The sequence below is a fragment of the Dermacentor andersoni genome, chromosome 4 (assembly GCF_023375885.2).
Source record: "Dermacentor andersoni chromosome 4, qqDerAnde1_hic_scaffold, whole genome shotgun sequence".
NCBI classification, from domain to species: Eukaryota; Metazoa; Arthropoda; class Arachnida; order Ixodida; family Ixodidae; genus Dermacentor; species Dermacentor andersoni.
Genome location: NC_092817.1, coordinates 218,799,648 through 218,827,452, shown reverse-complemented (window position 1 = coordinate 218,827,452; position 27,805 = coordinate 218,799,648). Strand labels below are relative to the sequence as shown.

General features: G+C 46.2%; 1 protein-coding gene across 10 annotated transcripts in view; it reads right to left on the bottom strand.

Annotated features, from left to right (window-relative positions):
- The window catches only part of LOC126538411 (uncharacterized), a 107,245-nt gene that overhangs the window by 66,589 nt on the left and 12,851 nt on the right, over positions 1-27,805 (bottom strand). Inside the window, exon 4 of one of the 10 annotated variants that reach the window (XM_055074778.2) lies at positions 26,964-27,224. The exons of the other annotated variants lie outside the window; for them this stretch is intronic. The gene's annotated coding sequence lies outside the window, so the exon portion shown is untranslated. The remainder of the gene's footprint in view (positions 1-26,963; positions 27,225-27,805) is intronic. 10 annotated transcript variants of the gene reach the window in all.

Genomic DNA, 27,805 nt, shown 5'->3' with positions numbered 1-27,805 from the left:
GAGCGAACCTCGGCGCTCCTTAGGCGCTTGGTGCGCCTTGGGGACAGGTGTAGTGTCCATTGCCTCGTGTGAGGCGCCGGACAAGCGCTCTTGCGAGCGAGAGATTTTCAGAGGGAGTCCCGCCTTGGAGGGCAAGACCCCTGCGCCCACCAGCCCGGAGGTCGATGGGGCTCCCAGAGGGATTTGGCTGCGCTGGCCGTTGCCAGCGCTGGAAGGGGCCTCGGAGGCTGGGGCAGCCTCGGCTGCGTCCACCTTCGGGGTCGATGGCCCCGTCTGCTGGGTAGACGGAGCAGCGCTAGCTGCGACCGCCGCGGGGGCAGATGGCGTAGCTGTCGACTCACTGCTTGTGGGTCGGACAGCCGCCGGAGGCCGTTGTGACGCTGCCCCCTGACGTGCCACTTCGGCAAAGCTTTTCTTTGGCAGGTATGCTACCCGCCTGTGTGCCTCCTTGAATGAGATATTTTCTTTCACTTTGATCGTTACTATTTCTTTTTCTTTCTTCCAGGATGGGCACGACCGCGAGTACGCGGCGTGCTCTCCATCACAGTTTACACAGTGGAGAGCGTTCTCACAAGTTTCAGTGGTGTGTTCTTTGGCACTGCATTTAGCACAAGTTTGGCGGCTGCGGCAGCTCTGCGAGCTGTGGCCGAAGCGCTGGCATTTGAAACATCGGAGTGGATTGGGCACGTAAGGCCTGACACGGAGCTTGATGTACCCGGCCTCGATTGATTCGGGCAGGACACTTGAATTGAAGGTGAGAATTAGGTGTTTGGTCGCAATTTCTCTACCATCGCGCCTCATCTTTATTCTTTTCACATTAACAACATTTTGCTCATTGAAGCCCTCTAGGAGCTCTGCTTCTGTCAGCTGAAGCAGGTCGTCATCGGAGACAACGCCGCGTGTAGTGTTCATAGTGCGGTGCGGAGTCACTGTCACTTGAAAGTCTCCAAAAGACACTAGATTGGGTAGCTTATCGTATTGTTTCAGGTCACGGAGCTCCAAAAGGAGATCTCCACTTGCCATCCTTGATGCCTTGTAACCTGGACCAAGAGCCTCAGTTAAAGACTTCGAAACTAGAAATGGGGAGATTGTGCGTACTTGTTTATCTGGCTTTTCTGAATGAATGACGTGAAATCGTGGAAAGTTCGGTCTTTGTCGTCCAAAAAACTGAAATACATCTTCGGTGCGCCCTCTTTTCTGAGGGCGATCTGGGAGGGCAGGGAAGGAACTAGCCATAGAATAATGTAAATTTCGGCAATAACTCCAACCACCCACCGTGGAGCCCTACAAGGGGATGCTGCAGAGCCTGAAAAACAGGGCCTGCAAACGCCAGCTGTACGTTATCACTATAACCAAATATGAGATAACCTAGGTTGGTTATTCACACAGGGTTAACCCTTGCTGCCTGGAAAATTGGAAGTGAGAAGAAGCCAGGAGAAGACAGGAAAGGTGGAAAGTGAGAGAAAGACGAAGGCTGGAGGGAGAGAGAGACAGGAAAAGGCAACTACCGATTTCCCCCGGGTGGGTCAGTCCGGGGGTGCCGTCTATGTGAAGCAGAGGCCAAAGGGGTGTGTTGCCTCCGCCGGGGGGCCTTAAAGGTCCAAACACCCAGCATCGGCTCAACCCCCAGGATCCCCTTTTCCCCAGACACGGCTAAGCCGCGCACGGCTACACGCGGGAGGGTCCGACCCTCGTGTGCTCGGGTCCGTGGTGCCGCAACACACCAAACGCCTGCTGACGCAGACGCCCCTGCGGGGGCAGCGAGAAAGGCTGTCTTATAGAAGGACGATTGCGGAAAAGTGTAGAACACGTCATATCGGTTACGCTATTAAAACATGGATGCTCACGATTAGATTGCACTTTAAGGAAATAGGTAAAGCAGATGTATGATCTCTGCAGGTGGAGCGACCACTCATTCGATTCAGCATATAAGCTTTCAATCTGGCTTGTTCTGAAAGCGCCAGTGGCTAATCAGATACCTAGATAGTGGACAGGATCCAGCATTCTTAGCACGCTCGGGGTGGCAGAGTTATACACTACAGCACCATAATCCAATCTTGACCGAATTAGGCTCTTGTAGAGATTCATTAGACATTTCCTGTTGCTACCCCATGTAGTCTGGGATAGAAGTTTCATTATGTTCATTGTTTTTAGACATTTTTCTTTCAGATATTTGATGTGTGGAATGAAAGTGAGTCTATAGTCAAGTATTATACCTAGGAATTTGTGCTCTTTGTTGACAGGTATTTGTTGTCCCCACAGTTCTAAGTAAGGATCCGGGACCAGGCCTTTCTTTCTTGTAAAAAGAACACAAGAACTTTTGTTAGGATTGATCTTAAATCCATTTTTCTCTGCCCACTTTGACACTTTGTTCAGGCCATGCTGTACCTGTCTCTCGCACACTGCGAGGTTACAGGATTTGAAAGCTATTTGAATATCATCCACGTAGAGAGAATAAAAGATGGCCCGTGGTAATGAAGCACGACGCGTGTTCATCTTCACGATAAAGAGCGTGCAGCTGAGCACGCTTCCTCGGGGTACACCCGTTTCTTCCGTAAAAGGATGTGAAAGTACATTGCCGACTTTTACCCGGAAGGTACGATTGGACAGATAGTTTTCTATTAGGTTTAGCATATTACCATGGATGCCCATTTCTGACAAGTCTTTTAAGATTCCGTAACGCCACGTTGTGTCGTACGCCTTCTCCATATCGAGGAATATGGATAAGAAAGACTTGTACAAATGCGTCCCGGATATTTCCTTCAATACGTACAAGATGATCAGTTGTGGAGCGCCCTTCTCTAAAGCCACACTGATATGGATCAAGCATTTCGCTCAGTTCAAGGATGTGAATGAGTCGCCGATTAATCATTTTTTCAAGTACCTTACAAAAGCAACTTGTGAGGGCTATCGGGCGGTAGCTTGCCACTAAGGAAGGATCTTTGCCTTGTATCAAAACAGGGACCACAATGGCTTCTTCCCATGCAGTTGGAAGGTATCCTGCAGCCCAAATGGTGTTGAAAAGTGCGAGAAGTGTAACTTGGGTGTCATTTTATAAGTTTTCGATCATTTCATACATGATTCTGTCAGATCCCTGTGCGGAGCTCTTGCATGCGCTCAAGGCAGCTCTCAACTCGGCAATACTAAAAGGACGGTTGTAAGGCTCATTCTCTCCACTTTTTCTTGTGAATGGCTTACGTTCTTCTATTTGTTTATATTTGAGAAAATATTGTGAATAATTGGTTGAGCTTGACACGCTCTCAATATGCTCCCCAAGTGAATCTGCCTGATCTTGCAGGGTATCGCCTTGTGTGTTGGGAAGGAGTATGTTTGTCGCCCTCTTATCCTATTAACCCTGTTCCAGACTTTCGCCTCATCTGTGTACGAGTTGAAGCCCGATAAAAACTTTTGCCAACTCTCTCTTCTGGCCTGTCGGCGCGTTCTCCTGCCTTGGGACTTTACTTTCTTAAGGTTAACAAGATTCTCTGTAGTGGGAGAGGCGCATAGCAACCCCCCGCTTTGTTGTTTTTTACGAGCGATCCTACATTCGTCGTTCCATCACGGGACACGCCATTTGCACGCCGAGCCATTTACTTCTGATATGCATTTAGATGCGCCATCTATTATGAAGACTAAAAAACTCCACTGCAGAATCAATTCCTAACGAAGACATGTCAGCCCATGAGATACTAGTAAGAGTTCGAAATTTCTCTCAGTCAGCTGTCTCAATCTTCCACCTAGGAGCTTGTGGTGGATATTCGTTTTCTTTAGGTGATCTTAGCAGTATGGGGAAGTGGTCGCTCCCGTAAGGATTGTTGGTAACTTCCCATTCGAGTTCAGGCAGTATACACGGGGAAACTAGGCTGAGGTCAATTGAAGAAAATGTTCTGTTTGCGAGAGAATAATATGTGGGTGCCTTCTTATTCAGCAGACATGCACCGGAAGAAAAAAGGAACTGTTCAACGAGACAACCTCGTGCATCGATATGGGAGTCTCCCCACAGGCTGCTGTGCATTGAAATCGCCAAGAACAACATAAGGTTCTGGCAGTTGGTCTAGAAAGGACTGAAAGTCACGTTTCTTTAGTTGGTAATGGGGGATATGTAAAGCGAGCAAATGGTGATGAGTTTGTTTAGTAGAACAGCACGAACTGCCACTGCTTCAAGGGGCGTTTGTAGCTGCAAACATTGACACACTATGCTTTTATGAATAACAATGGCAACACTGCCCGATGATGCGAAAGCATCATCGTGATCTCTGCGAAAAGTAACATAATGTAGGAGGAAATTTGTCTTTCGATTTTAAGTGTGTTTTTTGTAGACACAGCACTTTTGGATTGTGTTTGTGGATGAGTTCTTGCACATCATCAAGGTTTCTAAGAAGACCTCTGACGTTCCATTGAATTATTTGTGTATCCATATTGGAAGTAAATATGTGCTGTGTGTACAGAAACAGAAGTATTATTTACAGAGATTTCATAGATTAGATTACAGAGCTCTTTCGAGGCCCTGTAACCGGGGTTTTGCCCTTTCTGGAGCGTTCAAGGGAGCCTCGCCGCTCCTTAGGTGCTTGGAGCGCCATGAGGATAGGTGTACTGTCCATTGCCTCTTGCGAGGCGCCGGACACATTCTCTTGCGATCGAGAAGTTTTCCGAGAGAGTCCTGCCTCGGAAGGCAAGGTGCCTGCACCCACCAGCCCGGAGGTCGATGGGGCTCCCTGAACGATTTGGCTGCGCCGGCTGTTGCCAGCGCTGGAAGGGGCCGGTGAGGTTGGGGCAGCCTCGGCTGCACCCACCTTCGGGGTCGATGGCCCCGTCTGCTGGGTTGGCGTAGCAGCACTAGCTGCAGCCGCCGGGGGGGGGGGGGGGGGGGAGGGGGGCGTATGTCATCACTGTCGCCTCACTGAGTGTGGGTCGGACAGCCGCCGGAGACCATTGTGGCGCTGCCCCCTGACGCGCCACATCAGCAAAGGTTTTCTTAGGCAGGTATGCTACCCGCCTGCGTGCCTCCTTGAAACTTATATTTTCCTTTACTTTTATTGTTACAATTTCCTTTTCTTTTTTCCAGGATGGGCACGACCGCAAGTACGCGGCGTGCTCCCCATCACAGTTTACAGTGGAGCGCGTTCTTACAACCTTCAGTGGCGTGTTCATGGGCACTGCATTTCGCAAGTTTGGCGGCCCCGGCAGCTCTGCAAACTGTGGCCGAAATGCTGGCATTTGAAACATCTTAGGGGATTTGGCACATATGGTCTGACACGGAGCTTGATGTACCCGGCCTCTACAGACTCGGGCAGAATACTTGAACCGAATGTGGGTATTAGGTGCTTTGTTTTAATTTCTTTACCATCCCTTCTCAGCTTAATTCTTCTGACATCGAATGTGGGTATTAGGTGCTTTGTTTTAATTTCTTTACCATCCCTTCTCAGCTTAATTCTTCTGACATTGACAACATTCTGCTCACTGAAGCCCTCCAAGAGCTCAGCCTCTGTCAGCTGGAGCAAATCATGATCCAAGACAACGCCGCAGGTGGTGTTCAGAGTGCGGTGTGGAGTTACTGTCAATAGAACATCCCCAAATGACACTATAGACTGGGCAATTTTTCAGATTGTTTCTGATCATGCAGCTCTAAGAGATCACCACTTGCCATCCTTGATACCTTGTAGCCTGGACCAAGGACATCAGTTAGGGACTTGGAAACTAGAAAAGGGGAGATATTTCGTAGTTGCTTATCAGGTTTATCTGAGTGGATACCATGATATCGCGGAAAGTTCAGCCTTTGACGTCCAAAGAACTGGAACACATCTTCGGTGCGCCCTCTTTTTTGAGGGCGATCAAGAAGGGGAGGAAAGGAACTTATCATAGAAAAATGTAGTTTTCGGCAATAACGCCAGCCACCCACCATGGAGCCCTACGAGGGGACGCTACAGGAGCTGTAAAACAGGTCCTGCAAACGCCAGCTGTACGTCATCACTATAACCAAATATGAAATAACCCAGGTTGGCTATTCACACAAGGTTAACCCTTACTGCCTGGAAACTTGGAAGTAAAGGGAAGCTAGGAGAAGACAGGAAAGATGAAAAGTGAGAAAAAGATGAAGCTTGGAGGGAGAGAGAGACAGGAAAAGGCAACTACAGATTTCCCCCAGGTGGGTCAGTCCGGGGGTGCCGTCTACGTGAAGCCGAGGACAAAGGGGTGTGTTGCTGCACCCGAGGGTCCAAACGAAGGTCCAAACACCCGGCATTGGCTCAACCCCCAGGATCCCCTTCTCTCCGGACACGGCTAAGCCGCGCACGGTTAGACGCGGGAGAGTCCAACCCTCGTGTGCTCGGGTACATGGTGTCGCAACACACCAAACACCTGCTGACGCAGACGCCCCTGCGGGGTGCTTGTTGAATCCTCAATCACGTGGAAAAGCAGTCTTTGTATCATCAGAGAAGACTTTCGAGCTGCTTTTGCTTACTCATGGGGAGGCTTGGATTTATTTCGAAGCCTGGTTTGAGAACTATGGTCGTCGAGGTAGCTGTGGCATAATCCGAGAGGACGAACACATTGCTCGTTTCCACCATTTCCTTGATGCATGCGATCGTTGTGCCTTGTTGATGTGCTTGGGGTGAAGTTTGCAAGCATCACTTTCACTTTTCTTCCACGCAGTCAAGCAATCCCTCTTGCGATGCAAATTTCATGGTTGCGCAGTAGACATTGGTCACCCTTGATGATGCCTTCTACGTCTGCAGGTGTTTTGGTGCCGACGGAAATGACAATGCTGGAGAGAGGCGGGATGCTCATGTGATCTTCGAGCACACTCAAGGCATGGGAACTACGAGAGCTCTCCGGCACTATTGCATGATCTTCGGATAGCGTTATCGACTTTGACTTCAGGTCGAAGATTGCGCCATGTTGGTTCAGGAAGTCCATGCCGAGAATTGCATCTCGTGAACACTGTGGGAAGAGAACGAAGGTGGCAGGGTAGGTTAAGTCATGAGCGGTAATTCTTGCTGTCCAGATTCCGGTCGGTGTTATTAGGCGTCCTCTAGCTGTCCCGATTTGAGGGCCTTCCCAAGCAGTCTCAACTTTCTTCAACCGTGCGGAAATGGGTCCACTCATGATGGAGTAGCTGGCTTCTGTGTCCACTAAGGCAGCAACTGTGTGTCCATTGAGAAGCACGCCGAGGTCGGTGGTTTTTTGCCTTGTGTTGCAGTTTGGTCTTGGTAACGGATCACGGCTGTGTCGTGCTGACCTGCAGCTGGAATGTCGCGTCGTCAGGTCTTCTTTTATCGGCGTATTCTTTGCTTTTAGGGTTCGTTAGGATGGTGATGTGTCGTGGCTACGTCATTGAGCTATATCTGGAAGTGTCGCCAGCGGTGGAAGATCTTGGGCATTTCTACGTACAGCAACTGTGCCTCCATCGGTTCCTGCTTTAAGTTTTCCGGATATGGGCTTGTGGACCGATCCTGGGCTGGGCCAGCATATGGTCAGCACTGCGGCGACCATAGACTGGCAGGCTTATCAGAGGAGAATGGCTCCTTCTCAACCAGTTAGTTTGGAAGTTAGGCTAGGTGATCTTGGCCTTGTCTTTGGAAATTGGCAGTGACTGCTCCCCAGAGGTAAGTGAGCCCATCTTCATGGGCTTGAACGGAATACTGTACGAGTTGGAAGCCAGAGCACAAAGTGGCTGATCCTTCCGGAACAAGTTCTGTGAGACTTTCGAAGTTCCAAGCAGTGGCACATTTGTTCGGAGCAGCTGCTGGCTGCTCATGGGCATCCGGGGGACAGGCTCAGATCAGCAACGCTGTATTGACATCTTGTCGAAACCAGATGCCGCGCCACCTCCCTAGCAAGCTGCATTGGTGTAGTTCATGCCTAAGAAGTGTGCATGTCTTTTACGCGTTTCAGGAAAACATATTTTCATGAACGTTTAGCTGGATCAAAGTTTTATTTTTTGAAAGTTTCACAAGATAAAGAATAGGGAGCATGTGAACCACTGCAGTTAGGACACCTTGTGGAGGTGTTTGCACAGTTCTACAAGTTGTGTTCATGTTCACTGCACTTTGCAGACGCTTGTTTCCCATGGCAAGAATGTGAGCATCTTCTTGGGTTATTTATGTATGGTCCGACTGGATAACTGCGAAAGTCTACAGTGACTCTCTCAGGCAGAGACGTCTGATTAAAGGTTGTTTATTTCTTTGTTATGCAAAAACGGTGAGGCGTGCAGACAGGACATAAGAGTAGCCTCACCTTTTTTGCATAATGGATCCTTACCAACTAGCTCAGCTTTCTGTTATTCTAAGCTTATTTCTTTGCTTGCCTTTCTCATTGTTATGCGCTGAACTGCAGTGATCCCTTGTTCACGCTGGGCATCCAGAATGTCTATCTCTCTCGTTTAACAAATCTCTCTCTGAGACGACACCTTGGACACTGTTTAGGCTGCAGTACAGTGTCATTGCCACTCTCTGGTCATCAATTGCATTCAGGTACTGGAGATATTTGCTTTGTTTCTTTGTGTGGAATTTAATAAGCATGTTCCCTGATGTCAGTTTCCTGGCTTTGTTTGTACTCGTGGCCAACAGCACTCTCAATGCATCGTGCTGACAAAGATTTCATGGTGAATGGCACTTGATCATGAGTTGAGTGAATGACTAGAAATTTCCTTAAGTACTCTGGGTTCTTTTCCTTGTGAAGCTCTTCAGTGCAACCCCTCTGCAGGGGCTGATAATTTCTTTTTAGTTTAAGTGAATGACCCATACAATATGTTCGAGTTTAAGGGCTTCGTAACATAGGCGGCTTGAAGTTCACTCTCCCACACTCGGCAAGGTTCCGGAACCCCCTGCCTGGCAGGCAGGCAGAGGATCTGTCGGCCAAGGCTTGACTAAGGCCCCGACTGCCACCGTTTGCGTTTTCTAACCCGCCACCTTTCAACCTGTCGCTCCAGTGTGAATTACATCTCTGGTGTGGGAGCTTGGGGTCCGTGATGACACCACCACCACCTTGAAACTCAAGGTGGCCCTGCGGGGAGGACCTGGCAGGTGCAGATAACAACACTGCATGATTTAACTCTTTCCTTACCACGCCATAGAGCATCGATCACTATGGATCGATGGTTTTTAATGCCTCGCCAAAAATAAAACTCCACTCTTACAGACACCTAACACTATCTGGCCAGTAGTAGAACTACTGCGAATTTTTTTTTTTTTTCTTGCGCCCCGGCGCAAGGGCTCCTGTTGGAAAAAAAAAAGCAGCAGAGGAGGTAGCATGGAGTTTTTGCAACATGCCGCCAAAAACGTGTCGCGCACCGCTGAAGAATAAGTTTTTTCAAAGTGATTCTGCTGCTTCTGATGCTGATAATCTCGATGTGAGCAGTAGTGAGGAATCTGTAGAGGACATTGGCTCATCTGATTTCGACTCCAACAGTGATGACTCTCCTACGCAGCCCAGACGTTCCAACTTTTGTGTGGAAAGGTAAGCATAGCTTCTGATGTCGATGTTGTTATACGGTGTGCACGTTTTGTACGTGACTACACCTGCTTACATCTTTCTTTTAGGGTGTCAACGACATATGGAGGAGATATCTTGACAAACACACCGTGCCGAGTCAAGTTCTCACCCAAACGTGCACCTGGCGTACACTTGGACGTGATGCACCGGAGTGAGATGCGGAGGTTTCTCAGTGCACTGGACATGTTCATGATGTTTTTTTACCGCTTACATGATTGCCACTTTCTGTGCACACACGAACAAGTACGCGTGGATGAAGATTTTTGAGAAGCCCAGCTATGCTCAGCCAGATGTCTCTTGGTTAGAGGTCACGTCCTCTGAGATGTTGCATTTCACTGCAATGTTGATTTACATGGGCATCGTGCAACTACCTCGGCTCCATTTGTATTGGAACACCGTAACAATCTACGGTAGTCTACTCCCAGGGAAGATCATGAGCTGGAAGCGTTTCTTGTCCTTTTTTGCCTTCTTGCATGTCTTGGACCCCGAGGATGATAGTGTTGCTTCAGCTGGCAAACTGCGGAAGGTACGGGTGCTGCTTCGACAGATCACCGAGGCGTCGGCCCGCTTTTTAGCCACAGGAAGCCATTGTAGTTGAATAAAATATGGTGAAATCTAAAGCACGCTCAGGAATCGGGGAATATATTCGTGACAAGATGACAAAGTGGGGTTACAAATTGTGGGTTTTAGCTGTGTTGGAAACTGGACACACATTGCAGTTCTTCATTTGCACAGGCAAATGGGAGACACCAGGACAGCATGGATTGGTTTTTAATGTAGTCGGTAAACTTTGTGATAAATATTTAGAACAAGGGTACAAAATTTACATGGACAATTTTTATACTTCGAAGCGCCTTTTCGAACACCTCCTTCAATGCTAAACGCTGGCATGTGGAACAAAGAGAAAAGATAGTCGAGACTTCCCTGGCGATCTGGAAGAATCAAAATGGGAAAAGGAAGCTCAACGTGGAGACATTCGTTGGGTCAGGGGACATCTTGTTTGTTCAATGGAAAGACCATCGGGCTGTAACTCTAATGAGCACCATTCACACAGCCAATGAACATGTCCCTGCAAAGAGACATGCAATAGTGGGTAACAAATGGAGTGCGAGGAACATAAGAAAGTCCTTGTTGGTGCACGAGTACAATGCAGGTGTGCTGGGGGTTGACAAACCTGACCAGATCACTGGCACCTACAGTGTCCTTCGTAAATGTGTGGGCTGGTGGAAGACACTCTTTCCACTGCATAGATATTGCTTGCATAAAATGTTTTATTCTATTTCAAGAGCATCACAAAGAGCACTGCGATATTCCTGAGCTATGCCTGAGTGCCCGCTTTGGCCAGCTTTCTTTCCGAGAGATGCTCATCAAGCCAATTTTGAACCTTAATGATCAACCGGCCAGCATATTTTACCTGCTACCCAACTGGATTCGCCACAAGCCTGAGAAGGTTGACAACTGAAGGAACTGCAAGCAGTGCTATGAGAACATCAAGAAAGAAGTCAAATGTTTTTGCAGCACCTATGAAGCGCACCTTCGTTTTACCACTACGCACAACTGTTTCGCTGATTGGCACATGCGTCATGGGCGCTGAAGTCAAAGGTCACTTGAAAATGTACTTTTTTATCTAGAGGGCTCAAATTTTCAGGAATCATACCTGAGGACAGGAACAATAATTTGTATATTCTAGTTTTTTGTTACTCTATGTGTGGTGAAGTATAGCGGCAATTTTGTATCTTCGCATGTATGTTTTCCTTTCTTTTCTTCAACATTCAGAAATAAAGTATAAAAAAATGTGGCAGTGCTTACTTTGTATTTTATTACATTGGAAAGACAAAACAAAACAATCAGCTACATTTTCATATATACCAATCCATTGTACAGCAAAATGTTCCCAAGAAAAAAGAACATTATGTAGACACTTATCAAAAACTGCCGTTTTCTGCGGTAAGAAAAGAGTTAAAACCTATCTGCACGTTGTCAATGTACACAGAATACAACATGGTGTGTGGAATCACTGTATGAATTCGTTTTTGCAACGAAGAGTGCACAACTAAGCACATTTCACTGCAGCGCACTGGTTTCTTGGGTGAACGTTCTAGACGGACTATTGTCCTCTTTTATACGAAACAAGTGATTAGACACATAGCTTTCAATGGTGTTCAACATGTTGCCATGAATACCCATTGCAGAAACCCATGCACCCATGCACAGACTGCTTGTGAGAGCTATTAGCTGGTAACTATTGGCTAGGGATGGGTCCTTCCCTTGCTTAAGTATGGGGATAACAATAGCTTCTTTCCAGGCAGATGGAATGTACCCAGTTGCCCAAACAGCATGGAAAAGTGATAAAAGTGTTTTTAGTTTTTCTGAGTGTAAGTACTTAACCATTTCTTAAACGATGTGATCGCTACCTGAAGCACAGCTAAACTAAACAGGCTATTGTAAGCCTCACTCCTTGCACATTTGTGTTCAAGGTGCAGTCGCTCTGCATGTTCTCTGAGCCACAGGGAAGTGTAAAACGTAGTACAATGTGTAGTAAAATGCACTCAAGATTTGTTCAAAGTGTTCACCTACAAAATCTGCCCGGTTTACCATGCTGTGGTCTTGGGTATTTACTAAGGGTTGAGGGTGGGATTGCAGGCCTTCTAATTTGTTCACACATCTTTCTCTCATCAGTCTATGAATGAGTACTGGATATATATTTCTCCCAACTACCTCTCCTAGCATGCTGACGTGTTCTTCTACCTGCAACATTGCTGGTCTAAAATTAATGAGGTTTTTGGCAGTTGAAGAGTCGTGAAGCAACTCCCAAGCTTTGTTTTGTTTTTTTCCTTGCCATTTGACGTTCGTCATTCCACCACGAGATGCGGTGTTTATTAGCCAGTCCATTAGCTTGTTAGATGAATTTTGTGGCAGTGTTTATTATGAAACACATTAAGTAAGCCACATCATCTATATTAAAACCAGAAATGTCATCCCTGCCTAAACATGCAAGTTCTCGGAACCGTTTCCAGTTGGCCGAGTCAACCTTGCATAAGGGAAGATGTGGGAAAAATTTATCCTGCATTGTAAGATTTAGAGCTACCAGGAAGTGGTCACTTTTTCTTGATAATGCTCCACTTGAGGCACAGTATGAGGGTACTGGGTACTATGTTTAAGTCAGTTGAGGAATAGGTCAACGCTTGTCAGGAGTTAATAAAGAAAATAAATAGCTAAAAATCAAAAGAGCAGGAAACCACGAAGTGGTAGAGGAAAAGATAAAGGGAAAGAAGATGCAAGAAAATAAGGAAATGGCCTAACAAAAAGAACTGAACACATGAAAGAAGAGGTAGAAAAATGCATGTGGAGCTACGCAGCCAATGCTGCAAAAGGACACACAGCAGAAGACGGAAGCCCAGCTATGCTCTGGGACGACAAGCAGGAGAAAGAGCCGGAGGTCGCATGCGATGGATGGCTCATGGAGATAGCGGAAATCAGGCGGAGGCTCGGCTTCAGCTGCCACGGCTGCGACCCGTGAGCTGAGCGAGCGCTCCTTCCGGACACTTCAGCTACAGGCTGATGGCACCATTTCCGAAAGTCCCTGTGGCTACGATCTGCAGGCTAGCTGAGTTGGCCGGGCGATGCAGCTGCATCGGTTAACCCACTGTCCTGCTCTTGTGGCCAGATCAACCGTTGACCAGACGATGAAAACAGTGCTGTCAAATGGCATCTTTAATAGTATCGCTAATGCCAAAAATCTTTGTCCCACTGATGTAATTTATCTCTTCGGAGACTTTAATCTTCCGCTAATTGATTGGTTCCAATTTATCATCACCTTGCTGCCTTTAAACAGAATTCATCAACTTAGCCTTAGAGTGTTACCTGTTTCAAGTCACTGATCAGCCGACTTGTGGTGGGAACAGGTTAGACCTGTTACTGACAAATGCTCTGGATACAGTTAAGACAGTGTCTTGCCAAAAAGGCATCAGTGACCATAATTTAATTGAAATAACATTGGACTTGCCTCTACCATTCACAGGTACATCAAAAAGGAAAATCCAGGACTACAACAAAGCCGACTATAAAAAAATGAATGTAGACCTTGAAACACTTTGCAATGTAGTTTTACTACTGTCTTTAAAAGATTGGTTTGTAAATGAAAACTGGGTGCTCTTTAGAGACGAAATGTCCTTGCTTATTAAACAATATATCACAATTATCACAATTTTAAACGATAAATCAGACCCATGGTTCACCAAATCTTTGTAAACATAGAAACAGAAAAAAAAACGTTAGTATTGTAATGCGAAGCACACTGGTACACCTTCTGCTTGGGAACAATACAAACAGTGCTTGACCAGTTACTGTTCTGCAATATGCAGTGCCAAAGATAAATATTTCCACAATGATTTGCCTTCCCTTTTGCAAAATAATCCAAAGAAATTCTGGCGCTTCATATCCCCTGACCAAGGTACTAACCAGTTTTTATTACTGGACGAAACAACGTTCCTTTCTGTCACGGTGCAGCATTATTAAATTCCGCGAAGCACCAATCAACGGGCACCGAAAGGTCGTAGGAATTGGAACCGGCGAGCAAGACGGTTATTGCCAGCCACTCGGGCAAGCAGCCGAAAGAAGTCGAAGGCAGGTTTAGAGATTATCGTCTTTTTGTCGTAGGCGCGACCGTGACACCCTGACGGCTTTTTGTAGGAACCCCTGTGTATTCTCCGCGCCACGCGTGCACTCAGAAGCTTGCTAAGAAGGCAGGGGTGCAAATACTCCAAAATATGCGGTGTCTCTGTGCAATCCTGTGTCCACGAATTGCTGACAGTGTATGTGTGCTGGCAGCGCCACATGGCCGGCTGCCGTCGTTTCTCCTGTGTTTGTGAACGAACAATGGAGGCCCGCCATGGACGCAAGGGAGTGCGTGTGTGGTGCAATACAAGTGTGCGACCTCTAACAGCAGGAGGAATCACCCATTCCCTCTCCCCTAATTAAAGGGGGTGTGGCCAAGACCTTGGGAGGAGCCAGGATACAATTAGGTGAACTTGATTGGATTGTCACCAATATCTGCCATTCCCCAACATAGGGAACTAGGGAAAGGAGAAGTTATTTAAACACAGGTTTTAGACCAAGCAAGGCAGTCTAGATGCTGAGCCTACAATCTGCTGAGAAGCGTCAAAGAGGTAGTGCCATCCACTATCGCGTGGGCCACCTAGCCACGTCTGAACTACGAGTTACTAGTTCATGTAAGAGACAACAAACCAACATCTGCAACAAAGCTCATGTTAGTTCCCCTCAAGTTAGCTCAATCTGCTCAAGGGAAGACATCAGACCTGGACTCCCAGGAAACCCAGTCCAACAATCGCATCCACCGTAACGAGATCAGCTTGCCAACGTTTTTCGGGAAAGCTCTGCCGTCGACTCCACGCTTTGTGAACTTGCTGCTGCTGCCCCGCCTTGTCTATGCCATCATTTGTTTTCTTTTGAACTCTGTTTAGTCGACCACCGTTAAGTGTGTTTTGTGTAGCGTTAATTTCTATATCCACTGTTAACTGTTCATTGTATTTCTTTTGTTTTCATCATTGATCTAGATTAAGTGCATGTGTGTTAGTGTTCTTGTGTTTTTTGTGTTTCTTTTCATTTGTCTATCCTCGTCAGTCGATAAATATTTTTTGCCTCTCTTTCTCCCGACTCTGGTTGCTTCGCTGTGTTCGCTCGAATACAGAATGACCAATCGGATTGTATACCTCATCGACAACTTCGCGCCGACGACAAACGGGCGACAAGCCGTGACACTCCCACAAATTCCGAGTGTTCTACGTTTAATACGTTTTTCTCATCTGTATTCACTCGGGAAGATCATTCCAACGTACCATCTGTCCCTAAACACAATTAAGCAGCTTAAGGCATCTTCATGTGCTGGTGTCGATGATATTAACTCCAAGGTGCTAAAAAAATACCCTTTTCATACCTAACATCATATTATACCACATATTTTGAAATTCATTGTCATCTGGACTACTGCCAGACAACCAGAAAATCGCAAGAATGATACCCATATTTAAATATGGAAATAAGATTTCTTTTTATCTGAATATACTGCAGGCCCTTCATGGCCCGTGCAGGAGTGCTACAGAAATGTAATGGTAAATGGCCAGATTCACCTGAAAACTACCCTCCGATATCACTCACATGCATATTCTGTAAACTTCTTGAGCATCTAACATCTATGATCACCTAGAAACTAACAAATTCTTCTTTCCAAACCAGCACGGATTCAGGAAAGGCACGTCATATGAAACGGAGCTACTGAAATTCACTACTGACCTTCATTCCAACATGAACAATGGCCTACAGACCGATTTCACCTTTCTTGATTTTGCAAAACCTTTAGATCATGTCACCCATTGCTGCCTTATTTCTAAGCTATCTGCCCTTCGATTATATTCCCTCACTTTATCATGCCTTCGGAATTTCCTTTCTCTTCGCAAGCACGTTCACGATGGTTAACAATTCCTCTCTCACCCTTCATACGTCTCTTCTGGCGTTCCATAGGGCAGTGTTCTAGGGTTGCTTCTTTTTCTTATCTATATAAGTGACCTGCCGAATAACATATCATCAAGTATTAGAATCTTTGCCAATGACTGCATGTTATGCAGACCAATAAACTGTCTCACCGACTACGTCATCCTTTAAGACGATCTTAACATTATCCTTAACTGGTGCAACACCTGGCTCATGATCCTAAGGACAAACAAATGCAAAATTTTCTTTTGGATGTACGTGTGACGTTACTTATTTTTCCTATGACATAGAAGTACACAAGCTGTCCCGGACATCATCTTATATCTTGGCATTTACTTTACATCAGGCCTCTCTTGGTATGATCACATCACTGCTGCCTGTGCGAAAGCCTCAAAAACGTAGGGTATTTACGTCGCAACCTCCGTCACCGTCCCTCTAATGTTCACAAATTATCCTAACTTTCGTCCGCTCAAAACATGAATATGCCTCATCTGCTTGGTCCCCTTCTGCTCTTTATCAAATCAACGCATTGGAAAAAGTTCAGAATAGAGCTGCCAGTTACATTTCAAGGAACTATGACCACCATTCAAGTGTGACTCAGCTTAAACTTGATCATTCCCTTATTTAAACTATTGGCCATTCACTGTCATATTGTTACGGGAAGGAAGAAGCGTGCGTCTATTTACAGATGGCTTTTAATGTCTGAGCCAACAAGCATAGAGCAGAGATACTGCTAAACTCTTCTTTGTCGTCTCCAAGACCACCATCAGCGTTGTCTTCTTTCCACATTACCGACTGTGAGATCACCCCAGTCGGAAAAAGCATCTTATTGGTGGGGCTCATCGGTCTGAGAAAGGTAGGGTTTGAGGCGGCTGACGTGGATGATGTCAGAGAAAGGTGAAGGCACTGTGGCATCTAGCGGAGACACTTCATATGTGACAGGGGTCACCTGGCGAAGGATGCGGCAAGGGCCATAGTACCGCGAGAGGAATTTCTCTGAAAGACCAACAAGCAGAGTTGGATACCAAACTAGCACAAGAGCACCTGGTTCGTAGTGCACGTCCTGATGGCGCTGGTCGTAACGGCACTTCTGGCTTCTATCATCAAAAGAGAGAAAAAATTATCATCCCGATTGCTCCTTGAATCATTCTGCATGCAATCTACTACTAACACGATAAACTGGACACGGGGACCCCTCCCTGAGTTGTACGCAAGCGCATTACGTCTTCCGACGTGTATATAATAAAGAACATCATGCATTCGTTCATTGTGAACAAGGCACCCATATTGGGCGCCGAAACGTCAATCTGTGTTTTGAATTTTTTCAGTTGGTGAGCGTACGTTTATTCAAGCAGGCACTTCTGGCGTATCTGTGAAGCAGAAAGACGAATGCGGGCAATCTGGCGTGCTTGGGTCACTGTGGCTATGACATCCCGAGTGTACTCTGTCGGCGAGTCGAGTGTGGTCGAAAGGAGAGTCTCGAAAGGCAAAGTCGGCTCACGGCCGAAGAGCAGATAGAATGGCGAATAGCCAGCTGTGTTGTGGCGCGAGGAATTGTAGGCGAATGTGACAAATAGTAGAGCAATGTTCTAGTCGCGATGATCGGAGGAAACATACATTGCTAACATGTCAGTCAATGTGCGGTTCAGGCATTCGGTAAGACCGTTAGGTTGAGGATGGTAAGCGGTAGTAAGTTTGTGTTTAGTAGCACATGATCGAAGTAGGTCGTCTATGACTTTGGCAAGAAAGTATCTGCCGCGATCGGCGAGAAGTTGACAAGGTGCACCGTGGTGCAAGGTAACGTCGTGAAGCAAGAAATCAGTGACGTTTGAGGCGCAGCTGGTCGGTAGGGCTCTAGTAATGGCATAGCGAGTTGTATAGTCTGTAGCGACAGCAATCCACCTATTTCCGTCATTTGATATAGGGAATGGTCCGAGAAGATCAACGCCAATGCAAAAAAAAGGGTCGGCTGGTATATCCAAAGGCTGCAGCAGTCTGGCAGGAGGCACAGCCGGTCTTTGCCGGCATTGACATGACTCACACGCGGCAACATAGCGCCAGACGGAGCGGTTGAGACGGGGGTCAGAAAAACCGTCGCCGAATTTGATCATAGGTCCGCGTGACGCCAAGGTGTCCAGCTGTGGGAACGTCGTGCAGTTGCTGCAGTACAATCTGTTGCAGATGAGACGGAATGACGGTTAAGAGCTCGGGCCCGTCGGTGTGCATGTTGCGGCGATACAGGATGCCATTTTGTAGTACGAACATGTGAAGGGATGGGTCAGACGGATCAGAGAGCAGGCTTTCGATAAAGGGGCGCAACGACTCATCGCGTTGTTGTTCAGCGCCAATGTCTTGCAAGGCAGAGAGCAAAAGAACGCAGATCGGTGCGACATCAACTAAACCGTCCGGTACATCGACAGGATGATGAAACAGGCAGTCGGCGTCCTGATGTAGACGACCCGACTTGTAGACCAGTGTATGTGTACTCCTGCAGCCTTAGGGCCCAGTGACCGAGGCATCCGGTGGGATCCTTGAGGGAGGAAAGCCAACAAAGGGCGTGGTGGTCGGTTGTAACTGTAAATGGTCAACCATATATGTATGGTCGGAACTTGCCCACCACCCAAATGAGGGAGAGACCCTCGCGCTCAGTAATCGAGTAATTGCACTCTGCGGGAGAGAGGAGGCGGCTGGCGTAATCGATAACGCGGTCATGCCCACATTGGCGTTGAGCTAAAACTGTGCCGATGCCATAGCCACTGGCGTCAGTGCGGATTTCTGTCGAAGCGGAGGTGTCAAAATGGGCGAGAACAGGAGGTGTGGTGAGCAGCGTGATGAACTGCGAGAAAGCAGACGCTTGTTCAGAGCGCCAAAAGAAAGGAACATCTTTCTTCAGGAGGTCAGTCAGAGGACGGGCCGCATGGGCGAAATTTTCCACTAACCTGCGGAAGTAAGAGCAAAGGCCAATAAAGCTGCAAGCATCTTTGGCACAAGTTGGTACGGGGAAATTCTTTCCCCCCCCCCCCCCCCCCCCCAGAGGAAACACTGCTGCCAGCAAGCAAAGTGCTCAAGTTGACAGACATCACTGTCCCAAATAAGCACTTGGAGATTCTAAAACTAAGACTGAATTTTTACAAGGAATCATATTTGAATCCCGTTGAAAAGATAGCTACAATTAGATCTGTTACAAGGAAGGTTGAAGAAAATGACAAGTGTAGATGTCCAACCAAAGAGTTGTTCTTTGTTGGGCGCTTGGCCGCAGAGGCCTGGAGGGCAACGTCGCTGCTGATGAAAAGGCTACATCTGACTTGGCAGCATGTCATTTCTAGATATTTACAGAGGCCCCTCACAGGGCTATATGTAGAAAACCCATTCAAGGTGAATTCAGATGAGGTCGTTAACATTTTTACGCGCAGGCAAGCGTCGACATTGCACTGCCCTTAGTGTTTAGATCACAAACTTACACTATTCCCTTCCACAAGACCAGCTGATGTCGACAGTTGAAGAATGCATTACAGGAAACGACAAGTTAAAATTCAGAAATGGATGTGGCGTGCCAGTACAGTTGTTTCTCGAGCTTTTGGTGTTTTATTTGCCTCAGCCTTTGTTGTTTCAGATGTAAAAGCATTCATCCAGAGGGAGGGAATCTGCATCAGCTCTCAGGTAGTGCCAATTTGAAGTGAGCTCTTCCTCGGTAAGGTAGACCAGAGACTTGAGAGTACTTTGACAGCAGCATTGGTTAAATTCTTCAGGTTTGTCGATGACTACTTAGTAATTACACAATTGCAAATTGGTCTAGAAAAAGTGAATAATATTCATGCTACCTTTAATGACGAGGGATTGGGTCTAGGCTTTACGTATAAGTTGCCATCTAATAATGAAATCCAGTTTTTAAACTTGAAGTTGAGATTCACCACGCATCACATTTGTTGGCAGTACAACCTTACAGCATGCAAAGCAATAATGAATTATTCATCCACACACTCAAAATTAGTAAAAAAAAAAGGAGGTGTAGCTGCAACATGTTTGGGTTTGGTTTTCCGAGATTCTTGTCACTGTGTTGCCAATTTAACTTTTTCGCTACAGCTAAGCTGGCTAGAGAAGAGTGGTTTTCATAAATCCACTATTTCCATTCGTGAAGGGCTTGTAGGAAAGATAAAGAAAGGTGATCCCCTTCAGTAGCAGAACCAAAAAGAAGTTAGTCTAGCCATTATTCTTTACACACACCAGATGGGTCATGGACTGAAGAAAATCACTAATAAATACAAGGTATGAGCTGTCTTTCCTGCAAGAAATAATTTAAGTAGGAAGTGTAATCTGGACAATAAACCTCAGCAGGCATTAACAACCTCATGTCAGATTAGCACACACAGCAGTCTGTCCTGTGTTGAGTGTACAGAATAATGCTGTCGTGCGGCAAAGTGTACTACGGACAGACTGGACACTGCTCAATCAAATAGTCACCTTAGAGAGCACTGCGATGCTGTCAGGAATTCTACAAGCTCAAACCTGGCCACAACACTGCAGGCACTGCCAATGTGAACCCTTGTTTCACCAAACTACAGGGCTGTTCAAAATGGAAATCAAACAAGCCAAGAGATGGTGGAGGCATATGACATGCACATACATTCCGCCTCATATGTTAGCCTAATGTCTATTTCGCTGCATCAAAAAAAAAAAAAATAACTTTTTTTTAATGGCCCGATTTCTTGGCACCCTTGCATATCTGGTATGCACCACATGACCGAAGTGTTTATAACAATTTGTCAAGCAATAACCTTTCGGCTGTCAGCGCTCGTGTCATCCTTTTTTGGTCCCTTGTCTATGTTGCACTGCAAATATATGTAACAATGTTAATCTACCAACTCGCCCAACTTGCTGTGATGATATGCTTGCTTGATCGTGTAAATTCACACGGAACCCATCTATTGCTAGAAAAACATATGAGAGGCTGTTAACACATATGTTCGGCCACTTAATGTGCAAAAATAACACTGAAAAGAAAAATGCACTGACAGAATAAGACGTTCTGCATTGTGTTTTTTTTTTCACATCCCTCTCACCAATGTTGCACAGTTTGCAGCATCTGCTGAGGCTTTAAGTATCTATGTAAGAAAAATGGAGACTTGCAAATCTAAATTTAGTTAGTTGAACGAACTGTGCTATAAACTACAGCAGAATATTCAACTTCCTTGAACAAATAGCAAAGAAAAACAATAAAAAAAAGAACAGTAGTTAGTTGCACTATGCCTTAACACACAAATTAATTTGTAGTTGAATATTCCAGAATTTATTTGCTACCACTCCAAGAACTTGTTTAAACTTTATTTCATTTTTGTTTTTACATTAAAGACAAAACGGCACGTCGACAACTCCTTCCGAAAATCTAGAGAGGATACTTTGGACAACTAAAGACAGTCTGGGGAATGTTCTTGCAGCAAGTCTCCCACCATTGAAATAGTTTCCAATCCTTTCAATGACATTGCAATGGAAATATATTTCTAACTCATCATTTTGATTGGACTTTGTGGTGTCTTGCCACTCTTGAAACTCATCCTTCACCGACACTCCCAGCCACCTTAACATGCTACCTCCATTCGAACATTGGATCGTCCATTTCTTGCCTGCACACAATTGCCTCTAGCAATGCGAGGTCTAATAACCTGAGAACAATATTGACCAGAGTATTTTAGTGACAACATGCAGATGAAAAAATTTTGGCGGAATCCATCTTAAGATGACTATCCAACTTAGTACAGGTAGCTTTCAAGCAATATAGCGACCACATAGCGACACCCCGTATTGCCTAAGACACCTTCATTTCGAATCTGCAATGGTCCTTCCAAGATTTCAATTACTTCAGCTGTATGCAACATGCATTGCCTCCGTGACTGGCCCACTTTGCTATGGCCGTCTCTCGCTAAGGTGATTCACGATATAACAGCAGGATGACTGTATGGAATTACGAAGAAGGAATGATGTCAATGGAACGACGAAGGCGGCATGATGATTGATGTACATTTATTGGTGCAAAGGCCAGAGGTAGCCAAAGACCAGCATGATACTTGGTGATCACTGGCAATGTGTTGTTCTTGGATGAGAAAATGAGTTGCAAAATGAGTAGCACAGCATCCATGGAGATGCTATACTACAGATAGCCTGGCCAAATTATTTCCACTGTGTTCATTTCTGCTGAGAACTTCAATGTTTTAACATTAAAAAAAAAAAGGGTCATTCCTTAAAAAGGGTGCTGGGTAAAGAGGTATATTATGACGGCAGAAGGAAGGGAAGTACTTTTTTCTCTCTTGTTCTACTGATAGGCACTGAACAAGAAGGTCTGCAAGTTTATTGCCACACCTACTGCATGTCAGAGGGTTAGTTCCGGTTAGAAGATAGGAGTGAGTACTGTAGATGTGCCCAATTCTTAACCTACAAAGCAGTACTTCCTGTTGTCATTTTCTCAGAGATTCACTTTCCTATTTTTGGTTTGATTAAGTGTAGTTTGTTCGGCACATGAGTGTCCCACTGCCTCTGGCAATATTTCTGTAGCTTATGTTGTAAAAATGGCTTAAGGTCTGTGGAAGGCACAGGTATAGTATTAATGTTTTCATCACAAAAAGCTACAGATGTAGCCTTTTCATCAGCAGCTACGTTGCCCTCCAGGCCTCTGTGGCCAGGCGCCCAACAAAGAACAACTCTTTGGTTGGACATGTACACTGAGTACAGAAGGTTGTAGAGGTAATTAAGGATAGAGTTCTTGTGTTTCTGTAGGCTCGATATGCCACTAACAACACTTAATGAGCCTGTGAATATGACAGCCTTTATTATACTCGTTTGCTTTATATGTTTAGCAGCAGAGAGGATAGCATATGCCTCCGCTGTAAAAATGCTCGTGTTCGCATTTAATGCACCAGATGTTGAAAATGATGGTCCAAAAGCTGCATAAGCCACACCGTAGGTAGACTTGGAAGAGTCTGTAAAGAATTCTGAGCAGGAGTACTTTGCCTGGAGTTTTAGGAAGTGTGAAGGTATATACGGCTAAGGCGTGCGTTTTGATATTGCGACAAAGGACATCACACTGGATAGTCTGCCATTCCCAATGTGAAGCAAGAGAGATGGGAGTCATTAGGACTGTTTCTTGATGGGGAATGCCAGTTTTTTCTGCCAGTTCTTCCAAGCACACAGACAGAGGAGCACGAACAGATGGGCAGTTACAGTGAAGTCTGGCAAAAGGCAAGCCGAGCTCAGTTGAATGACATGGATGCTTGTTATCTCATTTACATTCGAAAAAGTAGAAGCTTAGATATGTTCGGCATAGATGTAAGGACCATTCGTTGGCCTCAATGTAGAGACTTTCCACCGGGTCTGTCCTACAGGTGCCTGTTGCCAGGCATATACCGTGGTTGTGGACTGGATCAAGGATTTTTAAGCACTCTCCAGTGCGGATTGGTGCACCACGGCTCTGCAATCGAGATGTGATCGTACTAGACTCTTATACAGCCTAAGCAGACACCTGGTTGTTCGAGAATGCAGCTTAAGTAGGTGCATAGTCTTCAGGCACTTCGCCTTAATATATTTCAAGTGGGGAATGAAATTAAGTTTTGTGTCCAAGATACAGTCGAACCCAATTATAACAATATTCAAGAGCCATGAAAATTGCATTGTTATAACCGATAATTGTTATAACCAGGTTGCATGAAAAAAATCAAAGTAGGGGGATGGCATAGCTGATGTGAGAAAACTATAATGGTGGGGAGGCCCAGTGCCCCTTGTTAAGAACGGCGAGTTGCAGTGCAAGATTGCCACCCACTTACGACTATGGCGGCAACATCCCAGCACTGTTAAGAACGGCGAGCTGCAGTGCAAGATTGCCACCCACTTACGACTATGACGGCAACATTCCGGGAGCGTCGCCGCCAACTTCTAGCCACAGAGTGACTAAATCGACGTTGTGACGGAATGAGTTCGGCGGGCCAACTATTGTTCCCAAACTCCCCAACGCGCTACCCGGAACGGCTCCGAGTTCTACGGGGCCCCTCTGACGTCGGTTCCGGACCTTCGAACGTGTGTGCATTTGTGCGTGTAGACCGTCCTGCGGAGAGGCAGCTAGTTTGCGATCACCAAACGAACGTTCGCGTCGCCTTGTATCGCGGGAGGACCAAGTGTTTAAAAAATGCTGTTGTGCGGATGCTCGACACACTTTTCTTAAGCAGTCATGTTGGACTGAGACACTCTCTCTCAAGCAGTCATGTTAGACTGATGTACTTTCTGAAACAGTCATGTTAGACTGATATAAATACTGTAAATAAACCCATATTCCTCGTTCTCGATGAGAAGCAGTCCTTCCCTTCATCAACGTCCTCAGCGTGGATAAGTTGGACGACGGGATGGGCCAGCTACCTTCTAATTCATGCCCGACTCCAATCTTGACAATGGATCACGAGCGATGGGATTGAGCCCCCAATCCTGACACCCTCCCCACCACCTTCCTCCATCCAACTGCTGATTGTGTTCACTTGTTTAACTGCTTCCTGGGCACTCCAATCGCGTGTAACAAGTAGCGGCTGTCGGCGTTAAAGAATGACGCTGCTTTAACAACTGCAACGAGGGTGTCATGAGTGGCAAGCGATATGCGAGCAGTGCCGAGGCATTGCTTTGGTGGCCCCGAAGGGGGCCTTCTGAAAAATTGGGAAAAGGTTGCCACGACAGCCTGTCAGCTTGAAAAAAAAAAAGAAATGCTAAAGAGAGATCGCCACAAGCATCGCGCCACGTACTTCTTCCTGGCTTGCACGAGAAAACCCTATGTCCGTCAGCCTTGCATGCTTTACACGAAGCTCGCCAACATCCTTCTCCAAGGCATCCAGGTGCTCCACGTAGTGCAGCGGAAAATTCCTCGCGATAATGAAGCCCCGGAGGAACTAAATCATCTGCTGGGCCTCCTGTGAGGACAACGTTGAGGCAGCCTGCCCTACTGCATCATTGCTGCGGACATTGCTGTCACTATCTGATGCAAGCACATTCGCGACGACTGCCTCATCGGTTAGAAGCACTTAGTTTTCAAATCTACAGCTGTGTGCTTTGTTTTCACCGGCAACGTCTTGCATTGCCGATGATCAGCAGGCGCATCAGCCACCTTCCATTTTGGCAGCAAGTCAAACCTATCGTTGGTCAAACGAGGCTGGGAAACCACGTTGCCAGGGACGATTTCCATGCAACCAACAAAAACGGACGCAAGTGATTGAGCTGTTTGCAGAACTGCACTGAATGAGGAGCCAGCGAGCAACATGCGAGCAATCTGCGATCAGCACAGTTGGCGCAGCCCATTCGTGTTCGAGGGGTGGAAGGGTGACAAGAGAGAGGTGCACGTAGATGGCTGGAAAATGAGAGTGCAGTGGCTGTTGAAGCAGCGGCCCGTCATGCAGTGGCTCGAATTTCTCTTTTTTCTTTCTTTTCGATGATTTCGCACTTCCCTACCTTTCGGCTCGGACACCCAGCAGCCAGACTTCATCGTTATAACTGATAATGCGGCATCGAGGCATTGTAGTAAGCGGGTTATTTCGCCACGGAAAACATACAAAGGTTGACGGTGCAGCAGCTTCTCATTGTTATAAACGATACAGTGTTAAAAACGATATGGTTATAAGTGGGTTCGACTGTAATACCTAAATATTTGTGTTCTAGGCTGACCGATATTTGTTCTCCATTGAGGTCAATAGTGAACGCTCACTTGAGTGAACTTCAAGGGACCGAAGGAAATAGTTCACATAACTGAAAGTTCACTAAACTGAATATTCACTAGACCAACATAAGACATGGCATACAGAGTCGAAAGTTTGAAGTGCAATTCATGGGGCAAAAGACATGACATCCATAGTGTTAGAAATGTGTGAAATGGAATTTGTACATATCAACAAGTACAAGGTTCTTAACAGTTATAATGCTGCTTTTGTGCGCACACGCGGAACCGATGAGACTGGAAAGAGACGACGACCATGCCACGACTAGGCGGTCGGAAAGCAAAACACACCACGTGGTTTGTGGTGTGACAGATCGCCGCTTTGCTCTGGCGGCATTGTAAGCGCCAGCGATGTTACTTTGTTCATGGCCTCCGAGATTACACGCTTGCTCGTTTTGTGCAGGCAATCTCGGAGGCCATGCCTCATTGCCATTCGTTTTCCGCGCCGCTGCTTTGCCCCAGGGGCGCTGTAGCTCCAGCGAAGTTACATTGCCGCTGGAGCGACAGTTTGACGAGGGTGGGCATCGGTTGCGCCTGCAGTGCAGGGCGCAAAACTTTGTTAAAAAATAAGCCTTGGTCCTCTGAGCGAGTTCATTAAACTGAAATACTGTTCCGAAATTCATTTAAGTGAAACATTTTTGCATAGAATCTATAAGAAAACTGCCGAGGATTTTTAAAAAGTTTGTTTTTATGAAATATTCGATAAACCGACGTTCGCACAACTGAGAGTTTACTGTAATGGGTTCTGGTAATACACATCTTTTGTTTGAAAATACAACACATGTGCTTATCTTGAGGGTTTAATTTAGAACCATTTTCATCCACACACTTTAAAAGTTTATTCAGGCCAAGCTGTATCTGTCTCTTGCATATGCTAAGATTACACGACCTGAAACACATTTGTACATCGTCCACATAAACCAAGTGAAACAGTGTGCAATAAGTGTGTCTATAAGGAGTTAACCTTTAGAATAAAGGGCGTAGAACTCAGAACTCCACCTTGCGGTACGCGTTGCCTGTGTGAATGGTCGAGAGTGCACGTTTCCAACTCTAATACGGAACATTCTGTTAGACAGGTCGCTCAATAACGGTCAGTAAGTTACCGCAAATACCTATTCCATAAAGATCATGAAGGATTCCAAAGCACCGCATGGTATCATATGCTTTTGCCATATCAAAGAATACTGGTAAGACAAGCTGTTTGTGGATAAAGGCATCCCAGAAATACCTTTCCATGCAGACAAGCTGGTCTGTCATTGATCTGCCTTCCCTGAAATCGTAATGGCCTCGCTAGTCCGGAGGTTGATGGATCTTCCTTAGCCTCCGAGCTGCAAGGGCCGCTGCCAGCGTTAGTAGAGGCCTCTGATGTGACCGATTTCACAGAAGGCAGGGCAGCCTCAGCTGCTCTCACTGTGGGGGTGGGCGGTGATCGCCTCAGCATGCTGCGCCTGACTTGGATGGCCGTCGGGCACCGTTGTGGTGCTGCCCCCTGTTACACCACATTGGCAAAAGATGTTCTTTCTGTATGTATTAATTACTATATTGTTAAATTACTAATAGGAGGTCCTCCTAACAGCTTTTTTTTAACTCCGGGACCTCCTCCTGTACTAATGATGAGTGATGAATAAATAAAAATAATCAAGGTGAAAAACGCTGTCATGTTCTCTTTCAGTTTAATGGCAATATTTTTCTTTTATTCTTCCAGGCTGCACAAGATCAGGAATATGCAGGCTGGCTGCCATCACAGTTTGCAGAATCGGCTTCAGCACTGCATTCATCAGCTGAGTGATCTTTTGTGCCGCACTTTGCAGTTGGCAGTTTTGAGAAGCATGTCGAAAGCTCTGCCACTTGAAACAACATTGTGGGTTTGGAATGTACAGTCTTACATGCAGTTTGAGGTCATCATCATCATCATCACCATCAGCCTATCTTTTCTGTACACTGCAGGATGAAGGACTCTCCATGCGATCTCCAATTACCTTTGTCCAGCGCCAACCGATTCCAGCTAGTGCCTGCAAATTTCTTAATTTCATCACCCCACCTAGTCTTCTGCTGTCCTCGACTGCGCTT